At 42.3% G+C, this 22,286-nt stretch overlaps 1 protein-coding gene and 1 pseudogene across 2 annotated transcripts in view; both read right to left on the bottom strand.

Annotated features, from left to right (window-relative positions):
• Positions 1–22,286, bottom strand: part of CORO1C (coronin 1C) — a 79,872-nt gene that overhangs the window by 55,986 nt on the left and 1,600 nt on the right. Inside the window, exon 2 of one of the 2 annotated variants that reach the window (XM_069558269.1) lies at positions 8,479–8,609. The exons of the other annotated variant lie outside the window; for it this stretch is intronic. The gene's annotated coding sequence lies outside the window, so the exon portion shown is untranslated. The remainder of the gene's footprint in view (positions 1–8,478; positions 8,610–22,286) is intronic. 2 annotated transcript variants of the gene reach the window in all.
• LOC138422297 (translationally-controlled tumor protein-like) lies at positions 14,485–14,994 on the bottom strand (annotated as a pseudogene).

Genomic DNA, 22,286 nt, shown 5'->3' with positions numbered 1-22,286 from the left:
TCGAGTCCGTGATGCCATCTAGCCATCTCATCCTCGGTCGTCCCCTTCTCCTCCTGCCCCCAATCCCTCCCAGCATCAGGGTCTTTTCCAATGAGTCAACTCTTCACATGAGGTGGCCAAAGTACTGGAGCTTCAGCTTCAGCATCATTCCTTCCAAAGAAATCCCAGGGTTGATCTCCTTCAGAATGGACTGGTTGGATCTCCTTGCAGTCCAAGGGATTCTCAAGAGTCTTCTCCAACACCACAGTTCAAAAATATCAATTCTTCGGCGCTCAGCCCTCTTCACAGTCCAACTCTCACATCCATACATGACCACAGGAGAAAAGATGCTGGATATTTTTGGTCACTGGGGAAATGTAAATCAAAACCACATTGAAATACCACTTTCCGCCCACCAGGATGGCTAGAATCAGGCCAGAGAATAAGTGTCAATGAGGACGCAGAGAAATCTGAACCCTCAGACACAGGTAGTGGGAATGTAAAACAGCGCAGCTGCTTGGGAGGGCAATCTGGCAGTTCTAAAATGATTCAACAGAGTTACGCTATGACCCTGAAATTCCACAACTAGGAACTTACCCCAAAGAACTAAAAACAGGTAGTCAGACAAATATTTGAACAAGAATTTTAAGAGCAGCACATTCACAACAGCCAAAGGGTGAAAACAATTCAAATGCTTGATATACCCACTGGACAATGAATGGACACACAAAATGGCATATATCCACACAAAGGGATATTATTTGGCAATTTAAAAAAATACTAATACATGCTACAACTTAAATAAGCCTTATTATGCTAAGAAGCCAATTACAAAAGCTTATATATTATGATTCCTATTCACACAAAGGCCCAGAATAGGCGAACCCATGGACACAGAAAGCAAATTAGTGATTACCTGTCGGGGAGGAAGGGGTATCACAGAACAGGAGGTTATAGCTAAAGAGTACAGCCTTTCTTTCTGAAGTGATGAAAATATTCTATGATTTGCGGTGACAGCTGTACATATTTGTACATATTTGTGAATATATTAAAAACCATTGAACTGTTTACTTTAAGTAGGGTGAGCTGTCTGCTATGTGAATTATCTGTCAATAAAAATTTTTTTTAAAAATATGCAATGTTCCTAGCATAGAATCTGAAGCATAGCAAGCACTGTCCGATAAATGTCTGCAACTGTTATTTCAGAGCCTGCTAATAGGTTTCCCTACCCCAAGGGCAAAAAAACAAGTCAATTTTCTGCCAATTTATGAGCCAAAAGTATGGTTTCACATTAATGAGCTAGCATCAGTTATCAACGAACCTTTACAAAATTTTATATTCTCCCACATCAGCATGGTGTTTACTACAGAAAAATAAACCTCTTCTTGAGAAAGAAGCCAGTAGTATCAAACCACATTAGTGTTTCACTAATTTTTTAAATGTTCAGCTATACATTTCCAAAGTGTCATACCATCAAACTTAGGTGTTCTTTTATTAAATATCATATCCCAAATTACACAACTAAAGCATCCCCCAAATGAAGGCATAAGTAAATTTAATTTTCAGTTATATTAAAAAGAATAGATGAAACAATCCTGAACAAATACACAAAGTCCAAGGATAGAATACATTCAATTTCAAATATCTTATCAGAGTTCAATCTTGGAGAGGTTGCTTGCCTATTAGTCTTTCAAGTCAAGTTCTTTGAACTGCATAGGGCCTTTTCTTTCCAATGATCACAGTAACTAAGGAGCCTCTGGTAATAAAGAGGGAGACAATGTAGCAATCATTAAGCAAATCAATGTTTACAAATTTCACAATAAACTGATTTTAGATAGAAAAAATGCAATGTGGTTTTTAATTTTCACAAAATGTTGGGAATGATGAACCTTACGTAAGGCCTTATAATAAGCAATTGATCATTCTGCCCAAATTTCCAGTATGACTGGGACTGTCCTAGAACGATTTTCATTGTAATGAAAACTGACGAATCTCTGAAAGACAGAAACTGAAAGAACAGGCTGAGCGCACAGGCTCCACTATGCAGCGCTGTCACAGGAGCACAGGCCCCACTATGCAGCACTCTCACAGGCGCACAGGCTCCACTATGCAGCACTCTCACAGGCGCACAGGCTCCACTATGCAGCGCTCTCACAGGCGCACAGGCTCCACTATGCAGCACTCTCACAGGCGCACAGGCTCCACTATGCAGCGCTCTCACAGGCGCACAGGCTCCACTATGCAGCACTCTCACAGGCGCACAGGCTCCACTATGCAGCACTCTCACAGGCGCACAGGCTCCACTATGCAGCGCTCTCACAGGCGCACAGGCTCCACTATGCAGCGCTCTCACAGGCGCACAGGCTCCACTATGCAGCACTCTCACAGGCGCACAGGCTCCACTATGCAGCACTCTCACAGGCGCACAGGCTCCACTATGCAGCGCTCTCACAGGCGCACAGGCTCCACTATGCAGCGCTCTCACAGGAGCACAGGCTCCACTATGCAGCGCTCTCACAGGCGCACAGGCTCCACTATGCAGCACTCTCACAGGCGCACAGGCTCCACTATGCAGCACTCTCACAGGCGCACAGGCTCCACTATGCAGCACTCTCACAGGAGCACAGGCTCCACTATGCAGCACTCTCACAGGAGCACAGGCTCCACTATGCAGCACTCTCACAGGCGCACAGGCTCCACTATGCAGCACTCTCACAGGCGCACAGGCTCCACTATGCAGCACTCTCACAGGAGCACAGGCTCCACTATGCAGCACTCTCACAGGAGCACAGGCTCCACTATGCAGCACTCTCACAGGAGCACAGGCTCCACTATGCAGCACTCTCACAGGAGCACAGGCTCCACTATGCAGCACTCTCACAGGAGCACAGGCTCCACTATGCAGCACTCTCACAGGAGCACAGGCTCCACTATGCAGCACTCTCACAGGCGCACAGGCTCCACTATGCAGCACTCTCACAGGAGCACAGGCTCCACTATGCAGCACTCTCACAGGAGCACAGGCTCCACTATGCAGCACTCTCACAGGAGCACAGGCTCCACTATGCAGTGCTCTCACAGGCGCATCTCCTCTGCCCGAGTTTCTAGATGATGCTGAAAGCCAAGCAACAGATTGAAAGTTAAGTCTTTGACTGTTTAGCCGCCATCATGGCAAGCCTCTCTTCAATTCATTTACCCTTTTTATAGTCGGCAGGCTATATATTAGGACTTATTTATATTATAACCAGATGTTTGTATCTTTAGACCCCTTCACCCATTTCACCCACCCATCTAACCCACCACCTCTGGCAACCACCAAATGTGCTATTTCCCTAGAGAGTTTGGGTTTTGTGTTGGCTTTCGTTTTTAAGATTTAGCATGTAAGTGATAAAGAGTATTTGTCTTTCTCTGTCTGATTTACTTCACTTAGAATAATGCCTTCAAGATCCATCCATCTTGTCACAAATGGCAGAATTTCCTTCTTTTTAATGGCTGAACAATATTCCACAACACTACACTTTCTCATCCATTTATCTGTCACACATCTGCGTTGTTTCCATTATCTTGGCTATTGTAAATAATACTGCAATGAACACGGGGTAAAGATACCTTTTCAAGACAATAATTTAGTTTCCTCTGGATAAATACTCAGAAGTAGAATTGCTGGATCATATGGTAGTTCGATTTTTACCTTTTTGAGGAACCTCCATACCATCTTCCATAGTGATTATACCAATTTACATTCTAGCACAAATTTCTAATCAGTAGATAATATGTTCTTGTTTTCAGCTTCACGAAGAAAATCTAGGGCTTCCCTGATGGTCCAGTGGTTAAGAATCCACCTGCCAATGCTGGGGACACGGCATTTTTGATTCCTGCTCTGGTAAGAGCCCACATGCTGGGGGCAACTAAGCCCGTTCGCCTCAACTGCTGAAGCCCGGTGTGCTAGAGCCTGGGAGCCGCGAGAGAGGCCACCACAGAGAGCACAGGAGCTGCCGCTGAAAGCGCCCCCGCTCCCTGCAACCAGAGAGAGCCCAAGCGCAATAACTGAGACCAGCACAGCCAGAAATACAGACAGCAAGCTGGTCTGCAAAGAAAGACTCTAAAAAGAGAAAACCTACAAGCTGACTATTAATGCCCACAATACTTAACAGTTCAGCTACGGAACCAAAAAATTATTAAAATTTTCTTTACATGTTGGGTAAACATTTTAACCAAGAACAAACTGTGAAAAATAAGGTCCATGTTTTAAGGACCTATTTTATAGGCATCAGAGCAAAGTTTGCTAAAAATCATTCTCAGAAGAAAACTTCCATCTCACAATCAGCTAATCATCATTGACCTCGTCGAGAGTGTAAAGGCATGCTTCTTGCGGTAATGCCTCGTCAAGTTAACAGAGAAAATTTATTTCAAAGGCCATAAAAGAAACGTGTTGGGTGTTTACAGGGGGAAACGTAGACAAAACAGGGTGTTTATAATACTGTAATGGCACCAAATAAAACACACTCAAACACCTGAGTAAATGTTACTACATTTTTTTCTCCATTCTCTCTGCTTCCATCAATCTCATAAAAAAGGGACCACAATTTTGACATTTTCCTGTTTATTGAAAAGTTATCTGTTTTAAAGATTCCAGCAGATGCACTTCTATGGTGTGTATGAAAGGAAGCACATCCTGCTAGGAACACATACAGGAAAACCCCTACTAGCAGCAAAATCCTGCTCGGCACATGTGCCGAGACCATTCCAGAGTCCAGATCACTCAAGACCTCAGGAGGCTGAGCAGCAGCAACCACAGGAAGACTCCAGAGTGTCCCAACAGGGAAAGGACATGTTCCCTCTGAGCTGCTGTTTTTCTGGCCCTTTTAGATGTGGCAAGAGATCAGACACCTTATTTAATAGAAAGCGGCAAGCAGGACAGCAGAGGAGGAAACAAGGGTCCCCAAATCCGCTATTTAAATGGCAGCGCCAACAGTTAAAAAGTCTTTGTGAGAAGTTGTAAAGGTATTACGCAGGCCTATGTAGGATGTACATTCGTAAGACAGCAGATACCAAGAGCAAATACGGGAGGTACTCTGATTAAATACAAAAATTCAAGATTCATCACCTTTGGATATGAGATGGCTCGGCTTTTTTGAATTTCCTTAAACCAAACCCACCAGTGATACTTGAGCAGTTCACCTAACAAATTACTTTTATTGCATCCAGTCCCTTAATAGATCCACTTATGAGATCCTCCAAAAAAAAAAAAAAGGCTAATTTACTTACTTTAATAGAAGCTGTTTTACAAAGGAAGAAGAAAAAGACCACATGCAACAGTCTGCTTTATATAAAGCACAGCAGAAAGTCAGACAGACACACAACAGTCCTCACACACAGCAGCTAAGGGTGAAAGTTTGCACTCCAGAGATGTTGGAAATTTTTTTTTTAGAAAAACTGCTGACCACTTAAGACAACTGACTGCAACTATGGAACAGCCTTGATGTTGGTTCAATTCATCATGACACCAGGAATGGTGACAGGGCTTCCCTGGAGGTCCAGTGGTTGGGACTTTGTCTTCCAATGCAGGGGGTGTGGGTTCCATCTTTGGTCTGAGAGCTAAGATCCCACAGGCCTCTTTGCCAAAAAACGTAAAACAGGCAATATCGTAACAAATTCAATGAAAGACTTTAAAAAAATGGCAAAAGTAATGGGTGAAAATTCACTCATTATAGCTTTCCAAACACTGATATCCACTCATCCACTCAGGTTCTAGATAAAATGCCACAAATGAGGCATACCAACAATAAGTGCACTTTGCTTTGACCCAAGAATCCTACGACATTTTGGTTTTTAAATGCTTCTTGGAAAGAAAATACAAAGAAATGCAAGTAAGATTTACCAAGAAGTATCCAGACCGGGCCCCACAGAAGAAGCCTGGAGTAAAAAGGGTCATCAGCTCCAGGCCCTTCATTTTTAGTCCAGAGACACTGCGTGACTTGCCCAAAGATAAAGGACTTCAGAGAGAGACAGGATGACCTCGAACCACAAAGTACAGGGCAGTTCAACTTCTCACCCCCTGAACTTTCATACTTTTTCAGTGATAAACTCCACACACACATACAGTTTGGGTTTCCCACGTCAGCCAGCAACGCCTCTCGGAACTCCTTCATGCGGTGCCCCCACAGTTCACAGTTCCACGTGGCCTGCTGGTGCCATTTTAAAATAGGAAATGACACTTGGCTCACACTTTATAAACTACAGAAGCTGGCTGTTTGCATTTAAATACACTGAGACAAGCGACACAGCACATTAGGCATGCCGAAGGAAACCCATCTTTGCTTCTGATTGAAAACCCTTAGGTTTAAGTCAAGGGACTCTGTGCTCAACTGTCCAAGAGAAGAGCCGGGCATGTATAAAAAGCTGGAGATCTACATGTCAAGAATAATTTCTGGGCTTCCCTGGGAGCTGCTCCGTTGCAGAAGACATGGGTTCGATCCCTGATCCTGGAGGATCCCACATGCCTTGGGGCAGCTAAGCCCGAGTGCCTCAACTACTGAAGCCACGAGCCTAGGGCCCGTGCTCCACAACAAGAGAAGCCACCGCGGTGAAGAGCCCACATACCACAACTAGAGAGAGCCCCGCGTGCCCCAACTAGAGAAAACTCTGCACGGCAACCAAGACCTAGCACAGCTGAAAATAAGATCAATCATTCTTTAAAAAAGAATACTTTCTAAAAGGCGAGCTACTAAGAACAGGTTTACTCTTTTTAAAGCTTTCTGAGAAGAGAATTCCTACTTTTACAGTTTATAACTCTGTACTCATAGGAAAGAGTTACAAAGAGTTACAAAGAGTTCCTAAAATGATAACCAGTATAGGCGCTCCCCGATGCCACAGAGTAGGAAGTGCAGCTCAGAGTGACAGCAAGAAATGCAGTGACAAGAGCCCAAACAAGCTATCGACCTGCGCCAAATCACGAGGCAGGCTGCAGACGTCTCACAATTAACTGTCAACACACTCCATAAGGCTGCAACTTTTAAAAAAGAAACGAGCATGACGCATGACGTGAACAGCAAAAGAGCGACAGAAAAAGATCCTAAATACGAAACCTCGAAATCCCACTTCAGCGCTCGCACGCTTGTCTTAAAGAAAGACCCTTCATCAACCAAAGAGGTCTGTGCTGGAACTCCCTTAAAATGAAGAAGAATGACATGCCATGAATTTTAGTTACTAAATCAAGAACTTTAAAAAGGTTGCGAGGGCCATCTCTAGCTCTTCGATGACAGAATTTTTTTTTATTACTTTATCAAAGGAAGGGCAGGTCTCCCCCAGGTCACATATAAGGGTGACATGTTTACAGGCCCTGTATCTCCCAGCTATCATCAGCATTTTCATAAACACGCCACACCATGCTTCCCTGGAGCTTTAAGAAAGGATCGCTGAAGAATCCCCCATGGAAGAGACAGGCGCCGCCTGCCCAGACAACACAATGGAACCAAATAAAATCCTCTGAGCGGAAGCATTTCCCTAAAGTGCCCCACAGGAGACCAGGCTCGGAAGCTTGGTTCTGCCTCCCTCTTCAAAGAGCCAAATTAATCCCAAGAGTGCTCATCCCAATTGCAGAACCTTTACCGACATGACTGGCCCAGCACTCTCACTTAAAAATTAATGACGACTGTGTTTTGAAATGCTCTTTCTATACTGTTGACCTACTTTTCTTATCAACAGCTGGGGGAAAGCTCATTGTGTATGACTGTCCAAACTTGCTAAGTCTGTATGCACTACTGAGATGGAGTTTCTCTTGGAATAAAATTTTAATAATTCTTTAGCAATATACTTAGAGCAGGAAATGAAATTATCGGACTCCCAGATCTTTCTGTGGGGTTTTAAAGGCATTTTTATGAAGACCCTCATAAGGCTAGCCATAGGAAAAAGTAGCAATGTCAAAAAAACACACTAATCTCCTTCAACTGAAGAACTGCCATCTTCCCTTTTTAATACCATATACCCTGGGCAAGCAGTGATCAAATAAACACACTTCTGACCCTGGTTCAAGGGAGGTAGAGTAGGAAAAACTCTGGCCTGGATGCAAGATAAATCCTGACACAGTCACCTAACCACTAAATCAATTCAGTCCTATGGTTGGTTGTTTCTTCATCTAAAAGTGGGAGAACTAAAAGAATTTCTATGGTGCTATTATTAATACAATTACTATTAAACGTATTAACCTAAAGCCTCCAAGTCTATACGGAATGTTTCTTTCACTGGGATGCAATCTACACCCCCCCATAAAACACACAATTCAAGGAGAATGGAGTACCAGCACCCATAGGGGTTATACTCATAACACACATGCTCGACTGTGAATGCTGAAGAGTTAATCCCAGTCATTCTTCATGCATTTATTCACCAACTATTTACTGAGCTCTGACCATGTGCCTGGCATGACGCTAAGAAGACCGGCCAGGCTTTCATGGAGCTGACAGTCTCCAGGAGGAGACCCTGCGATGGAATACTCACACCAAAGTCACTGTGCTGCTGGGACGCAGAGTACGTGGGGCAGGGAGTCAATTCAGGGTGAAGAACCACCTTTTAGGAGGAGTTCCCAAGAGCCTTGTCTTTATAAGCAGGGTATCTGAAAACAGCAAAACCTAGGGGGAAATATTTAAATTACTTACATGACTTTTCAGATTAGTAACAATCTGTGGCTTTAAAATTAAGGTAGTTTACCCACAGAGGTGCCCCAGAGCTTGAAGGTAAACATACTGAACAAGCTATTTGAAAACAAAACTAACACTGTTTAAAATTAAAAATCTCCCTGTTTCCAGAATTTTCAGCCATTTTATAGAGACAGTAAAGTGCAGAGGTGTACACAGCTCAAAGATAATGCAGGTTCAGGTTCAAACCACTGCAACAAAGCACATCTCAAAGTAAAGTGAGTCACAAGAATTTTCGGGCAGTCCATATAAAAGTTGCGTTCACGTCATCCATAGGACAAAGGAGCCTGGCAGGCCACAGTCCACAGGGTCACAGAGTCAGACACGACTGAAGCAACTTCGCGAGCACATAGTCTATTGAGCGCACAACAGCATAATATCTGAAAACAATGTATACATCTTTATTTTAAAATACCTAATTGCTTTTTTGAAAAACCAGCTATCATCTGAGCCTTCAGTGAGTGATAATCCTTTTTGGTTGATGGCTGACAGATCAAGGTGGTAGTTGCGAAAGGCTGGGTGGCTATGGCAATTTCTTAAGACAACAGCCTGCCACATCAATTGATTCTTCCTTTCACAAAAGATTTCTCTGCAGCACACAAAGCTGTTTGACAGCATCTTACCCATGACAGAACTTTTTTCAAAATTGGGCTCAATCCTCTCAAATTCGGCTGCTGCCTTATCATCTAAATTTATGTAATATTCTAAATAAAACCTTTGTTGTCATGTCAACAATCTTCACATCTTTACCAGGAACAGAATCCACCTCAAGAAACCATTTTCTTTGCTCCCCCGTGAGAAGCCGCTCTTCATCTGCCCAAGTCTGATCAGGAGGCGGCAGCAATCCACGCCCATCTTGGGGCTCCAGTTCTAGCTCTCTTGCTATTTCCATCACAGCAGTTACTTCCTCCACTGAAGTCATCCATGACGACTGGAATTAACTTCTTCCAAACTCTTGTTAATGTTGGTATTCTGACCTCTTCCCATGAATCATGAATAATCCAAGTGGCATCTAGAATGGTGAGTCCTTTCCAGAAAGTTCTCAATTGACTTTGCCACAATCCATCAGAGGACTCACCATCTATGGCAGCTATAGCCTTACAAAAACGTTATGTCTTCAATAGTAAGATCTGAAAGTTGAAACTACCCCTTGATCCATGGGCTAGAGAGCTGAAGCTGTGTTGGCAGGCAGGAAAACAACATTCACCTCATTCTACCTCTCCAGCAGAGCTCTGGAGTGACCAAGTATGTCAGCAACAAGCAGTAATATTTTGAAAGGAATGTTTTTCTGCACAGTTGGTCTCAACAGTAGGCTTAAAATATTCAGGAAACCACGTTGTAAACAGCTGTGCTGTCATCCAGGCTTTGTTGTTCCATTTATAGAGCACAGGCAGAGTAGATTTAGAGTGACTCTAAAGGGCCCTAGGATATTCAGGATGGTGAACGAGCACTGTCTTCACCTTAGGTCACGAGCTGCATTAGCCACCGGGAGTCAGCCTGTCCTTTGAAGCTTTGAAGCGAGGCACTGACTTCTCCTCTCTTGCTATGAAAGTCCCAGGTGGCATCTTCTTCCATTAGAAGAATACTTCATCTATGTTGAAAATCTGTTGTCTAGGGTGGTCACCTTCGTTAATAATCTGAGCTAGATCTTCGGGATAACTTGCTCCAGCTTCTACCTCAGGCCTTGCTGCCTCACCTTGCACTCTGATGTTAAGTGACAGTTTCTTTCCTTAAACTTCATGAAGAAACCTCTGCTAGCTTCAAATTTTTCTTCTGCAGTTTCTTCACTTTAAGCCTTCACAGAACTGAAGAGAGTTAGGGCCTTGCTCGAGATTAGGCTTTGGCGTAAGGGAATGCTGTGGCTGGTTTGGTATTCTCTCCAGACCACCAAAACTGTCTCCATACCAGCAATAAGATTGCTTTGCTTTCTTTTATTATTCCAGGTTCACCAGCGACCTTCAAGAACTTTTCCTTTGCATTCACAACTTGACTAACTGGCCCAAGAAGTCTGTTAGCCTCCCTCACTGAGCTTATTATTTCTAACTTTTGATTTAAGTGAGAAACCTAACACTCTTCCTTTCACGTGAACACTTAGAAGCCACTGCAAGGTTATGAACTGGCCTAATTTCAACACTGCTGTGTCTCAGGGAATAGGGAGGCTCAAGGAGAGAGGAACAAGGAGGCAGCCAGGTAGTGGAGCAGTTAGAAAACCCCCTGATTAAGTTCACCACCCACATGGGCGTGGTTCATGATGCTCCAAAACATCAGTGGACCATCAAAGAACACTGATCACAGAGCGTCATACCAAGTATAATAATGAAGAAGTCTGAAATATTGCAAGAATTACCAAACTGTGAACACATGCGTGAAGTGGGCAAACACTACTGGGAAAACGGTGCTGACAGACTCTCTCGATGCAAGGCTTCCACAAACCTTCCACTTTGTGAAAAGACTCTATCTGTGAAGTGTGATAAGGAAATGGCAACCCACTCTAGTATCCCTGCCTGGAAAATCCCATAGTCAGAGGAGCCTGGGGGGCTACGGCCCATGCAGTTGCAGAGAACTGAACACAACTGAGCAACAGAGCGTGAGCACGCCTGTACTCCTGAAGTCTTACTGCACCTCTGGACAAATCATTTTGTCTAATCCTTTTTGGTAAAGTTACAAACTACTTCCTCATCAGCACACCTCTCTTCTAAAGGGGGGAAACACAAAAAACTCAGAATATCAGTGTCTACAATCAAGAAACTATAAAATGTAACATCACTAGGGAAAATGTAATTACTATCAAATAAATACTTTGCTAAGTCGCTTCAGTCGTGTCCGACTCTGTGCGACCCCATAGACGGCAGCCCACCAGGCTCCCCCGTCCCTGGTATTCTCCAGGCAAGAACACTGGAGTGGGTTGCCATCCTGTCTCTGGTATTCTCCAGGCAAGAACACTGGAGTGGGTTGCCATTTCCATCTCCAATGCAGGAAAGTGAAAAGCGAAAGTGAAGTCGCTCAGCCACGTGCAACTCTTAGCGACCCCATGGATTGCAGCCTACCAGGCTCCTCCGTCCATGGGATTTTCCAGGCAAGAGTACTGGAGTGGGGTGCCATTGCCTCCACTCAATACCTTTAGAAGGTCTCAGTTCTTTAAGTGGGAAATGTCACACATCTTCTTTTACTAATAAAATGGAAATACCTCCAGGGAAACGGAGACAAAGCTCACTTTCAGAAGCAAAATGAGCTTTCATTTGGGCTAAGTATTTTGGGAGTGAATTCTCTATTACTAGAAGCTTTTACCAGCCTTAGCTGGTAAAACGGTAACCTCATCCATTCCAAATCCAATTTCCCTCCAAACTGGATAATGATTTGAAAAGAAAATCATAGCCCTTAATCCTTTATGTTAAATTAATTGGACTACATAATAGTAACTAAAAGAGAATTTTCAAATGCCTCAAATGAAAGCAGGAAGAATCCTTTAAGCATATTGAGCAGAAGGCCAGCGGAAAGACCAGAGGTGTCCCACCCCCTAACAGTACTTGTCTAAAAAACTACATTTATAACAAACTTACATGTATAGTTTGCAGGAACCTCTAAAAATGGCCAAACTAACACACACAAAAATGCAGCTACAAAATGATTCTTTTTTTGTGATCACACGTTATAACAGGATATAAACCAAAGCCTACGGATTTTCAAATTTTAAAACTGCACAAATGAACTCCTAAATGATTCAACAGCTGGAAGGGTGCCCAATTCACCCTACCTTAATGTACTTGGTTCTTGTCAATTTTTCAAGTGAAATGAACCCAAGCACATTAAATTCTTGGAGATCTAGGAGCCACTGAAATGAGCTGAGACCTGCCCTGTGACTCCCTGGGGCTGGCCTGGGGGCCCTGCAGTGCCCACTATGGGCACTTTACAGCAAGTATATTAAAGGACAGGAAACTGGACAGAAGGAGAAAGACAAGAAAAGGAAACTCCATTTTTTCGAGGGCTACCTGAACTATAAATCCTCACCTTGGTACACATCAGGTTTATTCCCATACCTGTTTTGACAAAAACTCTCCAGCCAAAGGCACACTTCCACTAGGACGTTTCTTCAGATTCTTTCTAAAGTCAGAGTTGCAAGAATACTGGAGTGGAGTGCCATTTCCTACTCCAGGAGATCTTCCCAACCCAGGGATCGAACCGGTACCTCTTGTGACTCCTGCACTGGCAGGCAGGTTCATTACCACTAGTGCCACCTGGGAAGCCCCAAAGTTGCTAACCAAACCACAAATCAAAGCCCTAAGAACTCCATGCTACCAGTACTTTCAATTTACTCAATAAATTAGTTCATCAGAATTCATGCTTTAAATAACTAGAACTCCAAAATTTGCTTCACAGATAAAATTATGTTTCAGTGAGTAAATGTGCATATATATGCTAACACATTTAAATGAAAATGATGACTAGCTTATCAGGAGATAATTTAACCAGCAAATGTTTACAATCAGCAGTCCTACACCACAGAAAATTTCCTCTATTCCTTTCATCTTCTAGCAAAATAGGAAGACTAACAATCCCTAGCACAAGTATAACAGGCAAAACTGAAGTTCAATTATTTGACTGGCATTTACTGAACATCTACTCTATGCCAGGAACACGGCAGTGGACTGGGCAATGAAGGCACAAAAAACATGAGACTTCTCTGCCTTCGAGGAACATGGCATATAGTGGTGCCAGTGTTCACTTTCACAAACTGGAAAATAATAATTCCACACTTACTTGTTTTAAACTTTCTACTCGTTTAGCTCAAAATGTAATTACTATTAGCACAGAAATCAGTAACGTTAGTGACACCCATAACTTCCATCTCCATCTACCTTTATAACTCCACAGCTAAACCATACTTCCATTTTACTCAAGTGCACTGTATAAACGTGTATTCTGTTCTCACGACCTTGGACAATCTGGGTCATCTGCCTTATCCGCCAACATTACTCTTCCCCTGTTACACCTGCCCTGAGTCAGCCCAGTGCTATTTCGTAAACCCAAGGGCAGGGCCTCAACCCAGTGTCCCAGAGACACTGACTCTCCACCGCCCTGTCCTTTCAACCCCCATAGGGCTCAGGCCCCACACAGAGAATTCAGCATCAAGAATTGCATACCTGGGGGCTAGAGGAAGCTTGTAATGTATTTTTACAAGTATTACACATTCTAAAAGTAAATCAAAACATTAAGCCTGCCATTAACACTTGGTGAAGAAGTCTTTTCTACCTGCACCAGGAAAATCAAGTCCCTAATCCTTATTATACTTAGTTTCATAAAATGTTGAAGATGTTTTTAAAAACCAAACAATCCAAACCCTTTAAAGAGGTAATAACAAAAAGGAAAGATCAATTATTTCCCTTTGTTTGAGGAAAGAAGGGGCTTTGTGATAAGAGTTTATAAAGAATTAGAAATACAGGTGGAGACTAGCACACAGCTCTGGACAGCACAAGTCACCCCAACTTACAGCCATTATTACCCTGACCTGATCTAGCACTACTCTAAGATTCCAGAATCCAAGTCACTGCTAAAACTTAAAACCCTTTTAAGCTGCGGTTCCCAAATGAAAAGAGAGGGAAAAAAAAAAAAAAACGGATCATGAGTGTTTTGGAAAAAAGCTGAGCAGATTCACTGTTTTCAATGAGGAACTTTTCTTTTTCTTGAGTTTAAATGCATTTTATTTTTAGACAATGTACATGACATGTTTTCTTAAAAACAATGCCTTTGCGCCAAATAAATCACCGTTCAGAACAAATGAAGAGCTTGAGATGACTTCAGTCCCATTTGTCTAAGCCCTGGTGCTGTGTGGATGAAAAGCAGCAGCCAGCCAGTTATGACGACAGGTGACAGACCCAAAGTAACTGCCAAGTGTATTAACATATTCCATCTCTAAACCATCCCTAAAGAAAACCATATACGGGGCCACACCATGCTCACAGTAGTCCAGCAGAGCAGCCCTGCCATCTGGATTCATGTTTTCATCAATAAAAGAACTGACAGTAATTAGCAAGGATGTGCTTGATGTGTTCTGCAGCCCCTATCATCAAAGGTTTTACTCTTTCTGGTCTCTGTTCTTCAAGTTTCCCTTTGATTGACTTTATATCATCTTTGATGTACTTTTTGTAGGCTTCTTTTGTGAAGTGGGTTTCCTGCTAGTGATGGTTCAGACAATATCAACACCAGTGATTACTGTGTTTTCAGCACCTTTGCCCTTGGGGACTTCAGCAGAGGCATAGCCACCAACGAGCCAGTCGTCAATGTTACCCTCTGTCCTACTGACCATATTCCCTCCACCTCCAGACACAGCCAGTCCACCACCTCCCAGGTCTTGCGGATGTGGGAGACTATGTCATCATCTGCTCTCCAGAAGGAACCTTTCCAAAGCAGACAAGGCTTCTTCCCAATTCCAGGAACCAGGGCTGCCTCCTACATGGGCTCTGCCTGAGCCCGCTCCAATTCCCTCAACCTTTCCCTTGAAACTCTGTTACACTGACTACAGGCCAACATTTCACAGAGATGATGTTTATCAGTAAGGAATCTCCTTTGTAAAAATAGTAATACTGGATCTCTAAGAGGGGCAAGAGACATGAACAAAATAAGCTAAGACAATTAGGGCCACAGTTGTTCTCGCACTGACAGTGGTAGTCTCGTAGGAACTGCGGCCCTCCAGAAGCACATTAGTTAGTAGAAACGCATTTGAACCACCTGCTTTGCCACTACTATTTAAAGGAGATCAGTTGAACAGGGGAGTGGAAGCTTCAAGTCGAGAGAAGCAAGATGAACTTGGAGGGCTGCTGTGGCCTGAGGCTGCAGGATGTCCCTGCACAGACAGGCATGGGCTGGGCACCGGGGAGAGCTGGGTTCCTTCCTTACTCGACTCCCAGCTCCCAAGGCCTTGAATTCAGCTATCATCACTAACACTTTAAAAGTTGTGCTGTGACTTAAACAGATTTCTTCAGTCTAGGCTGGGAACTTACCCACTGCTATAACACTGAATCTATACCCAAAAAATGCCTTCTCGGTTGCAAATAACTGAGTTAGACTGGGAATGCAACCCAGTCCTGCGCTGGGGACTGAATCGACACGCTGCCTCCAGAACAGAAGCTGCAGCTGAACTGCTCAGGGTCAGGGAACGAGTGACTCACAACTATCCTTTGCAGGTAAGACATATCACTTGTTCCACTTGACATTGTAATTCAGCCCAGGGCATGCAAGATAGCTCTATACCGCAAAAGGTCAAGGACATCGCAGGGTTAAAATAAAGAAGCATACACACTTCCAGTTTCCCTTTTCCTCTGTAACACTGTAAGCAACAGCGGTTCACACAAAAGACAGGGAGCCTAAGGGGACAACACGCATCTTATTAAGTATCGCCCCAAAGAGCTATGGCCAACACTTGTTGGCTCTGGCTTCTCGCCTGCTTGCCAAGAAAAACTAGGATGAAAATGTTAAACTAAAGACACTACTAACCGCAAAATTAATTTATCATCTAGCTTGTAAAGTGACTAGTCTCCTAATAAATCCTTCTGCTTAACGGAGATGATAGCTCAAGTTTACTTGGGTTTCTCAGTCACCGCTCAGGCAGCGCTTGAGTTCTTATATTAATAAATCGGCCTCAATTCTTTAAGTTCCTAAGAATGAAAGGAATTAGAGTCTTTAACTAGAAAAGAATGCTTGACCATTATGAAAAGGAATTTAAGTATCTTTCATGTGCAGTAAGCAAATAATGGTGAGTAAACATTCATCCTACAGAGGGGGAGCCTGTGAATTTTGTCAAGAACTTGATAATGTCAAGAGTGGAAAATACACCCCCAAAGGCTTCACTCTCCCAACACTTTCTTTCCCACGTGTGTTTACGGCCATTTACAAAACTGAAAAAACTATGGCTTTGTTCATACAGGATGAAGACCTCAGCAATTGTCAGAACATGGGACACACTATGAGTTCACAATGGGGCCAAAAAGGCTCTTCCACCAAATGGCCATCTGCCCAGGTTACCTTGGTTCCCCAGAAACATAATGACCACAATGGGAAGCAATGATCAACTTCTGCCAGCCCCATGGGGTTTTCACTACACCTGTCTGTAGTTCCAGTACCCGTCAGATCTTGTTTCTGTCAAAATGAGCCTTTTCATGTATGAATGGCCTAATGGGGCTGACCTTTGCAATATTAATTGGTCTTTGAAACACCCAAGATAAATCCTTACCATAACTACATACTATAATGGTCAGATTACAAGATTGAGGATACAAAAAGGGGTCAATAAAATAGTGTCAAGGAGCTTTACATGGAAACTAGGACATCTACCAAAGGCTATCCAAGAGAGTCCAAGTATTTTCACGTTTCCCCAAACTACATCTAAAAAGAAACCCTGAAAATCTGGACCAAGTTTCCTAGTTTAGTACATGAACAATCTGCAGATGAGAAGTGGAAAAAAGAAATTGGTGCTAACTACCAATCTGGATGATGAACTGAAGTGAATGACAGTGAGTGGGCTCAGTGTGTAAGTTTGGCAAAAGACCACAGTGGAAGCTTAAGAGGGAATTGCTGCATTGTGTCAAGGACTAAAAATCAAGGAAAGCCCATCGGGGTTCACACTGTTAAAAAAAAAATCCACACTATAGTATAAATCAACACCACCAATTACAAAAATGAACTTACACCATCCATGAAAGGAGGTGGAGGCAGAAGGGAGGGACAGTCAAGTTCCTGATTTTGGCAAGTCTCTCAAACGCCCGTGACCACAGGCCCCTGGTCATCAGATGAGGAACAAGCGAGCGAGGTACTTTCCGCTCGAGCTGTGATTCAGAGTCACCAGGGAGCTGGAGCCCAGGCAGCTGGACTGACCGAGCTAAACCTCACAGGCATCAAGTTGAGGACCTCTGGGCCTGAGAAATAATCTCCCAAACCCACTAAAATGATACATTTGTCAAAAGACAGTGACCTACCAGAGCTAAAACTACAATCTATTATTCATAATTTTTTAAAATGGAGATAATTGCATGACCAAAGGGGGGAAAATACGTATTGTGAAATTCCCACCTTCAGTCATGCAAAACACAAGCGTTTCTACTTCCACTTAGAGTACACCTTCACCCCCAACCTCCGCATTAATTTGATTTCTCTTGACTATGGCAAACCGAAGGAATGATTTTTGTCATTAATGTAAGATTCAAATGACAGGCCTAATTTAACATCCCATGAGACAACGGAGGCTCTATTCCCACACAGAACGTTACACTTGATCACAACACTGCCACTCACATCGTACTCCATCCCGTGAGCATCTCACACACTGCAGCACAATCTCCTTCCAAATCCTAAGAAGACCAATCTTTTTGCCAGTAGCTAAACCTTTTTCCTTAAAATACACAGACTGAATACAAGCCTAAGGCCTGCATAAGAGAAGCTCGTCTGAATAGACAGTTTCAATTCAGATGGATGGCCAAAAACTGTCTCATTTTTAACACTACCTTCCTATCCTAAAATTAAACACTTTTTTCCTCTCCGGTGATTCAAGTTGGATATGAAGTCTAAAATGCAGAGGTAGGAGTGAGAATCCATACACTAATAGCTTAACATCAAAAATAAAATGTTATTAAACTTCCCCTCATTGATTCTCCCCAATTCCATTCATTAATAGACATTTAAGAGTGAAGACAGAGGGAACACAAATTTATTCAGAGTCTACTCAAAACCTAGCAAGGTACTGTTGGCCTCTCTGTATCACAGAAGAGGAAACTAAGGCTCAGGGAGCTCAGGTAATTGACAAAATCGCAGCTATTAAAAACAGGAGTAGAGAGTGAAACCCCCTCAGTCTGGCTCTGAAGGTCTGCATTATTCGTTGCTTCAATTTCTCTAAAGACAAAACTCTCAGAGCAAGAAACAATATAAGAACAGATAGCTCATTGAGCCTGATGAGACAAAGAACAAATCTGAAATTTATTATTATTTTTTCAAAGCATTTGTTTATTTATCTGGCTGCAGTAGCACACGGGATCTTTGTTGCATCATGAGGGATCCGCTCCAGACTCTCTAGTTGTGGAGCACAAGCTCAGTAGTCGAGGCAGCTCGGCTTAGTTGCCCGTCGGCGTATGGGATCTTATTAATAGTTTCCCAACCAGGGATCAAACCCATGACCTCTGCACTGCAAGGCAGATTCTTAACCACTGGACCACCAAGGAAGTCCTAGAAATTTACCTCACTCCACTCCAATCACTTCAGTGACCACACAAAAAAGAAAACATAACCTCAAATGACCAACTGGTTTTTTTCTAATTCTTAGGAAGATACTAATTGGGGTATTTTTAATTAAAGCGTTAATCAGATGCTCTGAGAGAAGCAAGAGCAAGTGAAAAGGAAGGCAGTATGCGCCTTTAAAACTCAATTTTCGCCCACCATCAGGGGTGCACATGAGCAGTTCCAGCACTGACTGACTGACTCAACACCATCAGGGTAAGCCTGCTTGCGCTTGGTGTGGCTAAATCATACCAACCAAATGTGCTCCCTGGCCATCTGCCCTGCTGAGAAGGCTGTGAGCCAGTCATCACTGTTTATCAGGGGGAAAGAGCCTGGATGAGAATATTCTGCCCTCAGGAAAATGTTTCAAACACTCAGTTTACATCTGAGCAATTTTTTGGTAAGAGCTGGACTCTGCCAGAAAGGCAGAGGGGAATTACCTCTGTACTTTATGTTATTTTGACATTGACAACAACGGTATAAATAATAACCAGAGAAACAAACCCACTGACCTCAGGATCTTTCCAGTTAACTTCAATAAAAATAATCATTCAGCACTAGAGACCATGCTATGAGCAAGCGAATCTCAATCTGCCTTCCATGTCCATTTCTCTCTCACATTCTGCCTTCTATAGGAAGGTGCCTTTCAGACTGTGAGCTCAAGTTCAGATACAGTTCCTTGTAGCAGATGGGAGTGATGAATGTCCGAGGTATGAGGACAGGGACAATGTCTGCCTGCGAGAACTAAGGAAGGTTTCACGGATCCCAAAGGACAAGAGGGAAATGCAAATCAAAACCACAATGAGATACCACTTCACACCCACTAGGACGCCTAGTATCAAACAGTCAGAGGATAACAAGTGTTGGCAAAGATGCAGAAAAATCAAAACCTTTATACACTGCGGGTGGGACTGTAAAATGGTGCAACTGCTTTGGAAAAATATGGCAGTTCCTCTAAGAGTTAAACACAGAGTAACCAATATGACCCAGTAATTCCCAAGAGAAAGGAAAACATATGTCCATACAGAAACTTGGACACAAATGTTCACAGAAGCATTATTCATAATAGTCAAAAAGGAGAAACACCCAAATGTCCATCAACTGATGAATGGATAAGCAATGGAAAGAGTATTTTTCAACTATTAGAAAAAGAATGAAGTACTTACTCACGCTGCAACAGAGAAAAACCTTCCATACACTATGCTTAATAAAAGACACAGAAGACCACATATTGTATGATTCTACTTATAGAAAATGTCCAAAACAAGGGAAATCCATAGAAACAAAAAGTAGATATGTAGTTGTCTAGAGCAGGGGAGGGAAAAGAATTGAGGGATGGGGGTAAGACTGTTAATGGGTACAGGGTTTCTTTTGGGTCGATGAAAATATTCTAAAATTGTTATGATGACTGTCCAACTCTGTGGATATACCAAAAATCAGTGGATTCTACACTTTAAATGGGTGAATTGTATGATATGTGAATTATAGCTCCATAAAGTAGTTATAAAACAAAAGGATTGCATTATGTGCCACTGAAATACAAAATAAGCTCTCAAAAGGAGTGTAGAATCTTGTTCACTCATTTTAAAGGATCTGAACTAGGGCAATGAAAACCCAGAGAGATTCTATTACTTAACATTCTGGGTACTAGGTCATACTAAAATATTCATGAGTATTTCCATGTTTTAATAGAGAAAAGGCATCTTATGTTTAAAAAGACATACACATGTCAGAAAAGAGTTCTTATAACTCAGGAACAGGATGAATCCAAAGGAAAACAAACCTGGATTTGTACCCTGCATCTGAAAATAGCACCCAAAATTTTTTATTGTTCCACCTCTGAAAAAGAAATCAAAGGTAAAACAACTTGGTTTAATATAATATTTCTAAAACACTGTTCGCAACAAAACAAAGTATTAAGAAATAATCTGCCATCTTACAGAAATGAATTTCCACACCCCCAGTGACATAACTAAGAACTGATCGCTTCTCCTTTTGTACATTCCATTTCGTAGGTATCTGAGTGACTCTCTTCATGGGTGGAGTGAATCTCAACAGCGACAGCTGTGGTAAGCATAAAACTTAAATCAAAAAATCCAAGTATTTAAAAAGGGCTATATGTTAGGGGTGAATGGAGTCAAGAAGTACAAATTTCTAGTAAAAACATGCGTAAGTCATGGGATTTTACAGTCAACACGGTGACTAGTCAATAACCTAGTGCACAGCTGAAAGCTGTCAAGAGACTAAATCTTAACAGTTCTCATCACAAAGAAAAAAGAAATGTAACTTTGTATGGTGACAAATGGTAACTAGGTTTATTGTGGTGATCATTTCAGTGTATACAAATATCAAATCATTATGCTGTACACATGAAACAATGTTACATGTCAATTACACCTTAATTTAAAAAAAAAAAAATGAAGCAGCATACACATCAAAAGTCCTGTCAACCCTGAATCTGATCCCAAACTATATATAAAGTAATAGACATAACTTTTGATTAGCACAATCTGCATGCCAAAGAAACAAATGATCATGAAAAATGTAATACTTTGTGCAGTGATCTCTCATTAGTATGTGTCCATCAGAATCCATCAGGCTTTAATGTACCTTCCACAAATAACTGAAAACAAACACAGACAGGGCACACTCCTGATTTGTCAAAAAGGTGTGTACCCAACCTTTATACCAATCTTTGTTTAATCCCCAACACACACGACAAACATCCACCACAGAACATGGCACCGGGAGGCCTAATATACAACACAATTCCCAGTTTTATTTCACTTTCTCCTTCTATTTATTTATGCAAACTCCCAGACCCAAGAGTTACTATTAGGCTTCATATCCAAACATGGTGCTGTGAATTTGAAATGTACCTCCAAGGCAAAAGAAAAAAAAAATGTTTCCTTTAATTAATTTTCTGAAATACATAGAATCAAGTCCAAAATAGTCTTCCCATGTCTTGTTTTACAGGCAGTGCAGAAAGCGCAGTCCTATAAACAGATATCTATTTGCCTTCACAATTGAACAGCAGACGGTACAAAGCAACTGCTTATACTTAATCATGTTTCTGTCTATTCTAGCAGGCTGGTGTCAGGAGAGAGTTCTGCCAGATAAGGACAATGAAATGTATTATTATAGAGTGACTACCAGCCCTACAAGTGCTGTTTGAGGATGGAACCCTGGGCAGGAAGGCTTAAGTGAGAGGGCCTGCTATTTTGTTGTAACCATTTCCAAAAGTAAATACATTCGTTCCCCAGAACCAGTTTACAAACACACACTATATTCAATTCTGCTTAAATGTCTTATACGAAAGAAAGGCCTCTGTATCTTGCTCCCCTGGGGAAG

This window comes from Ovis canadensis, chromosome 17 (assembly GCF_042477335.2).
Source record: "Ovis canadensis isolate MfBH-ARS-UI-01 breed Bighorn chromosome 17, ARS-UI_OviCan_v2, whole genome shotgun sequence".
NCBI classification, from domain to species: domain Eukaryota; kingdom Metazoa; phylum Chordata; class Mammalia; order Artiodactyla; family Bovidae; genus Ovis; species Ovis canadensis.
Note: the sequence above shows the minus strand (reverse complement) of the source record. Positions and strands in the feature narration are given on the sequence as shown.